Raw genomic sequence first — 12,028 nt, forward strand, 5'->3', positions numbered from 1 at the left:
CTTTGGTCTAGCCCAGTGTGGGTTTTCTTATGGTTTAAATTACACGCATAGGCCTTGATAACAGAGTTACTGAACGTTTGGGAGTTAGGAGCTGGTAGGTCAGTGGTCCAGTCCCCTCATGGATGACCCCCTCCCTCTGGAATAGGGGCAGCTCTGAGCTGTCACATCAAATGCTCATTGTGGCTGCCAGAATCTGTGGCCAGCTCACCTAGTTTATGCCGAGGGTTGAGTCCTGCTTTGTGCCCAGTATCTGAGAATGAAAATCCTAAACCACCCTATGAAATAACGAATGCAGCAGGACGTGTTATTGTCCGTGCCCCAAAGCAGACAGATCTATGGAGATATGCCATTGAGTTCAGGGTAATACTTCATTGCGGTTTTATCCTTTTTGCTTGCTAAACTCCCTCCCAGCTTTGAGGGGGCCCAGAGCCCAGTATTTAGCCTGAGCTGAGACATCTACACTGCAAATTTACCACCCCACGGCCAAAGCCTCGGGAGCCCGAGCTGGCATGGGGCAGCCCGGGGTGTTTCACTGCAGTGTGGACATAGTGTAGCATTATATCTGCACTGTCATAAACACACCCAAGTCACTATTCTCAAACCCTGGGTCAGTTGATTCAGGCTTGTGGGGCTTGTGCTGCAGGGTTATAAAATTACAGTGTAGACACTTGGGCTTGAGCCCAGCCTCCGAGACCCCACAAAGGGTGAGGGTCTCCGAGCCTGGGTTCCAGTCTGAGCCTAAATGTCTACACTGCAGTTTTTAGCCTCACAACCTGAGCCCCAGGAGTCCAAGTCAGATGATCCAGGCCAGCCGGGCCACACGGCTTTTATCATGTTATAGATGCCCTCTCAGGGTATGTCTACACTGCAATGTAAGCCCAGGGTTAGCAGAAGTCATGTCAGCAGCTCCAATGCATAAACATAAACCACGAGGAAGAGACCCACCCCCAAATAAGCAGGACAGTGTCCTTCTCCCTATGGTTCGTAAGTCCAGCAACCAAAAGTTCTTTAACATGAGCTATCCCCTCTCTGCACCCCACTCACAGCTGTTGTCCTTAGTCAGTGCAAGCCCAGAGGTGCCTATGTAGAGTTCACCTGCCATTCTGGGTGGAAAAGGGGGAAAATAAGAAGGCATCATACTCACTATGTTGTCTAGAGATTCACTCATCCCTCCACAGTCACCCTGTCCTAACATTGATCCAACTCCTAAATTTTAGTATTAGGACCCAGACCCCGGCCCACTTGGCTTTGGAACACATGTCCCCTGCCTAGCAAGTGCTATTGAATTGAGGGTGAGTCCCTCAATCGGGGTCTGCCGAGCACAGTTGTGCTGCCCTCAATTTACTCAACAAGGATAAGAACCCTTTATTTCTCCTACCCCAATAACATGGAGACTAGGAATCCAACACCAGCCAAAAGTGATCATTTCGGCAAGCAACCCAACATATTTCCAGCATACTGTAAAATCCACATGCAGACTCATACACGAAACCTTGGAAGAAAATCATCCTGAGGGGGTCTGAAGCACCTGCTGCTGGAGGGAAGGAGGGAGCTGTGGGTTGGGATTGAGCAGCAGCGTGAGGAGGAGGGGGCTGTGGGTTGGGATTGAGGGGCACTGGGAATAGGAGGGGGCTGTGGGTTGGGATAGAGGAGAAGGGTGAAGAGGAGTAGGCTCTGGTTGGGAGTGAGGAGCAGTGTGCACAGGAGGGATTTAGGGTTGGGATTGAGGGGCACTGGAAAAAAAGGGGACATGGGTTTAGGCTGAAGAGCATCCTCGTTTGGGAATCCATCAGGACAGGGGAAGGCAGCAGGTGATTCTAATTCCTTAGGGATATTCTGTGTGTGTGTGTGTGTGTGTGTGTGTGTGTGTGTGTGTGTGTGTGTGTGTGTGTGTGTGTGTAAGGAACCTGCTATATGCCCAGAGGCCTTTATTCTTCCAAGCTTGTGCAACCTACCCCAGAAGTGGCTGCATCTCAGTGTTGGGTGAGGAATCCTTGACTGCATCACCTCCTAACCGCGTCTCTCTCTCCCTGCAGATGACCCTGCAGCAGTCGGCAAACATCCACAAGATCATGGGGCGCTTTGAGCATTGGGCAGGCAGGGGCCAGGTGCCCAGCCCCCCCCCAGACAATGGGAGCCAGGCCTCCCTACTTTTTACAGGGATTAAAGAGGGCAAAAGGCGCAAATCAGAGGAGGGGGTGGCCAGGGTCTGAGCAGCGGATGGAAATTGATTGATCAAGGGGTCAAGCAGCTGGAGGCAGAGTTAGGAGATGGGCTGAAGGGCAAAATCAGGGATGGGGGAAGGAGCTGCAGTTCAGCCCAGGGGGAGGCACTGCCAGAGGGTTAAACCCCGGCAGAGGCAGGGGCAGAGGGGTAACAGTTACTCCGGGGGGCTGAGACTCCAGTGTTTGCAAAAACAGGGTGGGGGAGCAGAGGGGCTTTTCTATTTCTCCTCCCACAGGCAGAACCTTTCAGCATGGGCTTCCCAGGGCTGGGCTCTTAAAGGCACAGGCATCCCACTGCCTAGACACTGCAGCTCCTCTCTGATGTAACCTACTGAGGAGCTGCAGTAGGAGATTCAATTCAGTGAAACCGGACATTCCCTATACGCCCCCCGCCAGGGAGCTGTGCACCCCTCCCCCGAATTTCCCCAACCCTCCCACAGTGCTCAACTAGTTACATGTAGCGTTGCCAATGTTGTCAGCACTGCCAATGTTGTCACTGGTTGCAAATTTGAGTGGAAATTGCAACATTAACACACACTTTAAAAGCAGATACAATGTATGAAAAATACTTGTACCTGAGAAAGTAAAATAGGTTTGGAAAGTCTGGACAAAGCCGGGTTTCCTCACCCAGCTGTTGTGTTTGCTGACAATGTCGGTGCATTGACTTCGGCAATGTTGGCCAACCTTAGAATTTCAAATGATGATTTCTAAGCGAGGTGTGAATGAGCTCTCCCCTGACAGCTACTGATGACCAGGGTTGGGGGGAGGTTTTGGGACCAGACTGTATTTACATGAACTCACCTACTCTGCTGACGTATCCAGCAGACAGAGCTGGGCTGCCTCTGCTATACGTGCCCAGAGGAGGCAAGGTGTGTGGGGTTCCAGCCTGGGAATCTTCTTCCCTCCTGCCAAGCCCTGACTATTAATCCCAGCCCTGGCACTCCTTCCTTCAAGTGCCATGTGGCCAGAAGCACAAGGGCCAAATTTGTGGGCATTAGGTGAAGCAGCAAGAATCCCAACCACCAGGGTAGCAAGTTCTAGAGCCCTAACACCTTGTGGCCATCCCAGCCAAAGACCTGGCTCTAGGAGGTGTGAGTCACCCAGCAGGAGGGGAAAGATTCACTCTTACACAGCTGGAGACAAGGAAATTGAACACTGTGAGTTCTGGGGCTTTACCACAAGGTCCCACTGAGATTTGAACTCAGATTGCAGGATTCAGCATCCTGAGTGCTGCTCATTACACCATGGGACCAGCTTAGGCTGATTTCTCTGCACATCAGTTACCCTCATGTGGCTGGCTTGTGTAAGGGGGTTCTTGGCCCTTTACTAAAACTTAGTGTGTGTTTGTGGGGGGGGGTTGGTTAGCTAGTTCCCAGCACCTTTAGAAGGGGGAAGGATCAATGGGAAATCAGGCCCCTGAGACTGACAGTCCCCAGGGGCAATGGGGAGAGGCCAAAGCTCCAAGTTAGCCGCACTGACAGGCCAGGTAGTGTAATGAGGGAGTCACCAGGCCAGGGTGTCCCATCTTCCATGTGAGCTGGAACTGCCTGGGCCAGAGCGGCGCAGAGCTAAGGAGAGAGCAGGAGCCTGAGAAGAGCCGGGGAGCAAAGCAACACAGGTGTAGTGCCAGAAACTGCTCCCTGTGGGAATTTGAAACCTGTAGCAGTTACAGAGACCTGAGGTTGTTCTTATTTGCTGACTTGTCCTAATTAGCTAAAACTTGACAGTGGTTTCTCTAGCATAGGCCAGTCCCTGGCCCGTTGGTCCAGACATCCTCATTCACAGCAGGCTAGGGGGACCAGATGTCAAAGATGAAATATCAAGATGTGGGGGGAGGAGCAAAAAAAAATGCCAGAGGCCCCCCCCCGCTGCCAAGCAGCAGTGGCACAGCCCAATCTCCACCCAACTCTCAGCTCCAACCCCCGATACAACCCCAGCTTCCCCCATCCCCTCACTCCTGCGCCCAGCCTGGGGGAAGAGCTGCACTCTGGGCCCCTCCTGCAGCTCTCGGGTAAGGGGCGAACCAGGCAGCCGGGCCCGGCCCCTTCCGGCAGGAGTGCGTCTGCTCCATGTGTGTCACCGCCCCTGGCCCACCTGGCTCCAGCCTCACTGCACTGCCCTGCAGGCTGCAGGGCTGAAGCAGCCTCCGCGCTGCGCTCCCGGCCATGGCCATGGCCCGTGTGCAAACCTGGGAGGGAGGAGGAATGCCAGGGCTGGGATTTGGGGAAGGATCCAATGGGGGAAGGAGGGGGCAGAGTCAGGGAGGCGAGTGTCCCTCCGGACTCTGCCTGTGTGCCGGAGTATAGGGCAAAATTGTTTGTTTGTCCAGTGTCCCGAACAAACATCGGTTGGGACACGGAACAAACAAGCAAATATCAGGACAGTCCTGATAAAATTGGGATGTCTGGTCTCTCTACATCAGGCCTCAAGTTGAGAATCATTTCCCATTCCCGCTCTGTGGGAGGGGACACTTTAAAACGCACTCTTTGTGCGACTGAACATGGCTAAGCAAAGAGAACAAACCCAAATCCCCCATGTGCTTTGGGAGCCAGGTTTGCGGTGGGAATTCTGTAGTTCAGATGACTTCATGACTGGGCATTGTGATTCTTTACCAGTTTCTCTGGCTTTGTAGCAGTTTTGGGCTCACAGCTGTGATGGCCAAGTGGTTAAGGCATTGTAGTTGAAATCCAATAGGGTTCCCCTGTGCAGCTTCAAATCCTGCTCACAGTGAGGCCTGTGTTTTAGCCAGTCCCTCAACCGGGCAATACCTCTGTACTGAAACCCCACCCTTCCATTGAGGGTACTGCGGCAGTGTCGCTGAGAGCAGAGCACCCATAGAAACACCACTGAAAGACGACAAAAGGGTTACTCACCTTGTGCTGTAGTTGTGGTTCTTTGAGAGGTGTGTCCCTGTGGGTGCTCCACTACTTTCCTCCTTCCCCTCTGTTTTGGAGCCCTGTCATAAACAGATAGTTAAGGGTTAATAGGACAGAAGTACTTCATGTCTCTTTTTCCTGTAAAGGGTTAGCAAGATCAGTGAGCCTGGCTGTCACCTGACCAGAGGACCAATCAAGGGACAGGATACTTTCAAATCTGGATGGAGGGAAGTTTTGTGTGTGCTGTTAGTGTTTGGTTGTTGTTCTCTCTGGGGGCTCAGAGGGACCAAATGTGCAACCAGGTGTCTCTCCAATCTCTCTGGTACAGTCTCTTATTTGTTCAGAATAGTAAGTACTAGGTAGATAAGGCGGATTAGGCTTATGTTTGTTTTCTTTATTTGCAAATGTGTATTTTGCTGGAAGGACTGTATCTCTGTTTGCTGCAACTTGTATTTGTGCTGGGGGGAGGATTCTCTCTAGTGTCTATAAGCTGAAAGACCCTGTGACATTTTCCAGCTTGATTTTACAGAGATAATTTTTACTTTTTTCTTTCTTTTATTAAAAGCTTTTCCTTTTTAAGAACCTGATTGTTTTTTTTATTCTTGTGTGAGACCCCAGGGGACGGGATCTGGACTCACCAGGGAATTGGTGGGAGAAAGGAGAGAAGGGGGAGGAAAAGCCTGATTTCTCTCTGTTAGAGTCACGGTCTCTCTTTCTCTCAGGGAGAGTCTGGGAGGGGGAGAGAAGGGAGGGAAGGTGAATTTCCTCTCTAAGATTCAAGGAGTTTGAATCACAGCGATCTCCTAGTGTACCCAGGGAGGGAAGAATCTGGGAGGAAGAAAGGAGGGGAATGGTTTATTTCTCTTTGTTTTAAGATCCAAGGGTTTGGGTCTTGGGGTCCCCAGAGAAGGGTTTGGGGGCCAGAAAGTGTCCCAAAACACTATATTTTTGGGTGGTGGCAGCACTATCATTTCTAAGCTAGTAATTAAGCTTAGAGGGGTTCATGCAGGTACCCCATCTTTTGGACGCTAAGGTTCAGAGTGGGGAATCAGACCTTGACAAGCCCTTACCTATGAGCTCTGTGGTAGAGAAGGAACCGGGGGCAGTTTGCACACCGCTATATTGACTTAATGCAGAGCACAAGATGGGGAGAGTGTATGTGTGGGCCAAACAGAAACTGCTACCTAAAATCTCCAATGTGAGGCCCAAGGGTATGAATACACATAGCATGGAGCAACACACCCCTCGAAGAACTGCAGTTACTGCACAAGGTGAGTAACCCTTTCTTATCTCATTTTATGCTCAGGGCCCCAAATCAGCTAGAATCAGGCTTAACTTTAAGTGTGTGAATAATCCTATTATTACAAGTCACTCTCACACTCAGGCATTTTTTCTAGCCCTCAAATAATTTTTGTGGCTCTTCTGCATCCTTTCCAGTTTTTCAACATCTTTTTTCAAATGAGATCACCAGTAGTTCAGGCAGCCCCACAACCAGGTGCACTGCCTGCCAGCCACTGCTGAAGTGGCCCAGGGCAGCTGGTCCTGGGGACCACCCGAGCAGCAGCTGGTGGGGCAGGCCCCAAAGATCGCCTGAGCAGAGGTCCCTCGGGCAGCCAGAGCAGCTGGTGCCACTGGCCCTGCCCCCCACCTCCAGCAGAATCCCCCCTAAGATTTACTTAGGGGTACTTATACTATAAGTCATGAACTGGTCATGGCGAATTTTTTTGTTTATTGCCCATGACCTGTCCACAACTTTCTCTGAAAATACCCGTGATTACATCATAGCCTCATGCATGGTACAGGGGTGACTGAGCGAGGGTTTAAGGTCTGTGATGTACTGGAGGTCAGACTACGACCCTTCTGGCCTTAAGCTCTGTGAATTAACAACATGAAACCTCACCTCCTTCTTCCTTTTCTCCTCCAGAGATTCTGCGCTCTGAGCTGGAGAACAAGAGGGAAATGCCTGGGCTCTCAGGAGGCTTGAATGATTTTCTCTCACTGTACATAATTAGACAGACTTTGGCTTTTGTCTCTGCGCTATCTGTTAGGAGACTCTGGGAATCAAACAGACGGGGAGCTCTGACTAATCAGAGTGGGGTAATTGCTCCATAGATAAGGTTGCTGCTCAGTTTCCAGCATAAGCCTGATTTTAGCCTCCTCCTTTCTAATCTGCACACAGGGGAATGTCCATATCCAAACCTGGTGGGTCTGCCTGGGCCAATGTACCTTTTTGCTAAAGCATTTAAAGGAATGGCGGGGTGGGGGGGATCCTGATGCCCTGGAAATGGGCTCAGCGCAGTCTCAAAGTCTCCTACCACTCTCTGACACTTAGAGACACAAACGCAATGAGAAGGAGCTAACTAATGTTGCTAGGCCCATTCACTGAGATCCAGTGTCCAGGGCCAAGGATTAGCTCATTAAACCCTCACTTCCATGTTATCAGGGCTATCATAACTTTAGTCCCAAATTTGGACCTTAGCGTCCAAAATATGGGGGTTAGCATGAAAACCTCCAAGCTTAGTTACCAGCTTGGACCTGGTACTTGCTGCCACCACCCAAAAAATTAGAGTGTTTTGGGGCACTCTGGTCCCCCTGAAAAACCTTCTCTGGGGACCCCAAGACCCAAATCCCTTGAGTCTCACAACAAAGGGAAATAATCCTTTTTCCCTTCCCCCCTCCAGGTGCTCCTGGAGAGATACACAGACACAAGCTCTGTGAATCCAAACAGAGTGACTCCCCCTCTCCGTTCCCAGTCCTGGAAACAAAAAGCACTTTCCTCTTCACCCCGAGGGAATGCAAAATCAGGCTAGCCAATTCAACACACACAGATCTCCCCTGATTTCTTCCTCCCACCAATTCCCTGGTGAGTACAGACTCAATTTCCCTGAAGTAAAGAAAAACTCCAACAGGTCTTAAAAGGAAGCTTTATATAAAAAGAAAGAAAAATACATACAAATGGTCTCTCTGTATTAAGGTGACGAAATACAGGGTCAATTGCTTAAAAGACTATTGAATAAACAGCTTTGTTCAAAAAGAATACAAATCAAAGCACTCCAGCACTTATATTCATGCAAATACCAAAGAAAAGAAACCATATAACTTACTATCTGATCTCTTTGTCCTTACACTTAGAAACAGAAGACTAGAAAGTAGAAACTACTTCTCCAAAGCTCAGAGAAAGCAGGCAGACAGAAAACAAAGACCCAGACACAAACTTCCCTCCACCCAAAGTTGAAAAAAATCCGGTTTCCTGATTGGTCCTCTGGTCAGGTGCTTCAGGTGAAAGAGACATTAACCCTTAGCTATCTGTTTATGACAAGGGCCTATCCCCTTGCCAAGCTGCCTGGCACATGGGGAGTGTAGAGACTACACCACAGGTAAGCCCAGCTAGGGCAGGGCCATGGGAGCCCAGCAACGGTCAGATGCCAAGAAGGGGTGTGTGATCCATGGAGAGATCTGTGAGGCTGGAGCTCAGACCAGGAGACCTGGGCAGAAAGAGGCCAGTGGAGAGCACAGTAGAGAGGGCAAAGTGGCCCTTTAAAGGCACATTCCCTAACCCAGGAGCTGTTGTAGAACTGACTGTATACTATGTCTCTGTTTGCAGGGAAATCCCTGGCTGACCTTGATAAGTGCCATGTGTCTCCTTTCCCTCATATGACATTGTGTCCTATGCCAGCAGTCCATGCTCTGGGGACTGCTCACCTCTTGTGTGTTTGATTTCAGGCTGGAGTAAAGTCAGCAAAAATGCAGGTAAGCGAAGCTGGTATTTTAATGACAAACACACACGTGTGCACGCACACACATGCACCACTCTGCTGCCCAGCAGATGCACACATGCCAGAAGTCACAGGGAAAGAGCAGTATGGTCAGTGAAAATGCCAGATTTGTCCCTGGTTTCCTTGCATGAAACACATGCTTATACTTAACTATGCAGTCACGAGTGCTCCAGTGTAATTACAATACCTCAGAGTGCTCCTGAGGCCAGGAACTTACCCGCTGTCAGTTCGGGGGATACGTGCTCACAGAGGTTGGTAATTATGGTTCAGAGTTGAGGTTTTACTGGACACACATGGTGAATTCTCATGTGTTGTGTTGTTAATTGACTTCGTGAACTAGAATGGTTCTAGGAAACTGTAAATTACCTTAACTGGCTGCGGGTAATTGTCTTAATGCTTTTCGGACTCTGTTTTTACAGAGTTGTCAATCAATTCAGACTCTGTTTTTACAGAGTTGTCAATCAATTGTTGGCCAATTCAGTTCAAATTTGGTAGAAAAATTCTTCCTCACACCCAGACCAAATCTACCAGATTTGAGCCTGATACGACTCTGTGGGTGTTAGAATAGAGGGCTCCCAACTCAGGCGTAGATTGGAGACTCAGTTGTGGTCTTAGCTGTGGAGACGTGGTAGCAGCCCCATAGCACAGATTTTGTAGCAGGTGGCTACTGAGTTCTTTTAACGGATGAAATGATGTCTGTGTGTGTAACACCTGAGCTCGTTCCTCACAGTGACCTCTGTAGAGGTTACAGACAGGCCCAATGGGAGCTAGAGGCATCTCCAGCTCTTTCAGGGGAATCATTTGTCCCAAGAGCATGGTAGGAGAGCTGCAGTGAAATGCAGAGAAGCAGGTCCCCGGGAGGTAGAGGCTGGATATCAGAGAGTGTCCTAGCTAAGACAGAGCTGTGGGGAGGATGGGAAACAGCCCCAATGAGCATAAGCTCCAACTTCTGCTGGTGATGGTGGGTGCTTGACCCCACCCCCGCCCCGCCCCCATTCTAACTCCTTCCCCAAAGTCCCCGCCCCAACTTTGCCTCCTCTCTGCCCCTATTGGACTCCTTCCCCAAATCCCCACCCCAGCCCTCCCTCTGCCCCAAGTGCACCGCCTTCTCCCTCCTCCCCACTCCCTCCTGGAGCTTGTTATGCAACAAAACAGCTGTTTCGCAGCAGCAAGCACTGTGAGTTGGGGGAGAAGTGGGGATGCAGCGCGCTCAGGGGAGGAGGTGGAGTGGAGGTGAACTGGGGCAGGGGACGGGGAGCTTGGCTGCTGGTGGGTGCAGAGCACCCACTAATTTTTCTCTGTGGGTGCTCCAGTCCCGGAGCACCCATGGAGTCAGTGCCTATGTCGATGCGCTGGGCTCTGCCCCGATGTTCTGCCTCATCTCTACAGTGATAGCGATTCTGGATCCGGACACAGCTCATCCCAGCCTCCTGATCTCTGAGAATCGCCGATCTGTGAAATGGAGGGGCTTGCAGCAGGATGTGCCTGACAACCCTGAGAGATTTGACAGTGAAACCTGTGTGCTGGGCTTGGAAGGGTTCACCTCGGGGCAACACTACTGGGAGGTAGAGGTCAGGAGTGGTAGGACCTGGGCTGTGGGAGTAGCCAGAGAGTCTGTCAGGAGGAAGGGCTGGATCAACTTTTCTCCTGAGGAGATGATCTGGGCCGTGGATCAGTGTGGGAGCCATTACCGGGCTCGTATCTCCCCAGAGACCCTCCTGCCCCTGACTGGGAGCCCTGGGAGGATTGGGGTGTACCTGGACTATGAGTGGGGCCTGGTGTCATTTTATCATCCTGGTATGGAGGCCCGAATCTACATTTTCACCACCTCTTTCACTGGGCAGCTCCAACCTTTCTTCTGGGTCTACTCTCCAATCACACTGTGTCCCTGAGATGTGGCATGGGGGGGGGAGATAGCACCTCTCACTGGTCAAAGACTTTTTTGTTCCGTTTTTCTGAAATTGACTAACTTTTCATTTTTTCATTAACTATAAGAACATAAGAAAAGCCGTACCAGGTCAGACCAAAGGTCCATCCAGCCCAGAGCCCAGTATCCTGTCTACCGACAGTGGTGAATGCCAGGTGTCCCAGAGGGAGTGAACCTAACAGTGATCTCTCTCCTGCCATCTCTCTCCTGCTATCCATCTCCATCCTCTGACAAACAGAGGCTAGGGGCACCATTCCTTACCCATCCTGGCTAGTAGCTATGAATGGACTTAACCTCCATGTGTTTATTCAATTCTCTTCTCTTTTAAATGCTGTTATAGTCCTAGCTTTCACAATCTCCTCAGGCAAGGAGGTCCACAGGTTGACTGTGCGCTGTGTGAAGAAGAACTTCCTTTTATTTGTTTTAAATTTAAATTTGTTTAAATTTGTTCAAATAAAATTTGTTTATTTGCTGCCTATTAATTTCATTTGATTGCCCATAGTTCTTATATTATGGGAAAAAGTAAATAACTTTTTCTTATTCACTTTCTCCACATCACTCATGATTATGTTTTCCCAGTGTGAATAACAGTACTTTACATTTATCAGCTCTGAATTTCATCTGCCCTTTTGTTACCCAGTCACCCACTTTTGTGAAATCTCTTTGTAACTCTTTCCAGTGTTCTTTGTACTTGACTATCTTGATTAGTTTCTTATCTGCAAATTCCGACACCTCATTGTTTATCCCTTTTTCCAGATCATATATGAATTAGGGCTGTCAAGCAATTAAAAAAATCCTCATTAATAGCACTGCTAAACAATAATAGAATACCATTTATTTAAATATTTTTTGGTTTTCTATATTTTCAAATATATTGATTTCAGTTACAACACAGAATAAAGTGTACAGTGCTCACTTACAAAAAATATAAAGTATTTGCACTGCCAAAAAAAAATAAAAAGAAACAGTACTTCCCAACTCACCCAATACAAGTACCGCAGTTCAGTCTCCTTATCATGAAAGTTGAACCCACAAATGTAGAATTCTGTACAAAAAACCCCTGCAGTTAAAAACAAAACAATGTAAAAACCACAGAGCCCACAAGTCCACTCAGTCCTACCTCCTGTCCAGCCAGTCGCCCAGACAAATCAGCCTGGTCACACCTGCAGGAGACAGTGCTGCCCACCTCTCGTTCACAATGTCACCTGAAAGTGAGAAAAGGCG

The sequence above is a fragment of the Gopherus evgoodei genome, chromosome 6 (genome assembly GCF_007399415.2).
Source record: "Gopherus evgoodei ecotype Sinaloan lineage chromosome 6, rGopEvg1_v1.p, whole genome shotgun sequence".
NCBI lineage: Eukaryota > Metazoa > Chordata > Testudines > Testudinidae > Gopherus > Gopherus evgoodei.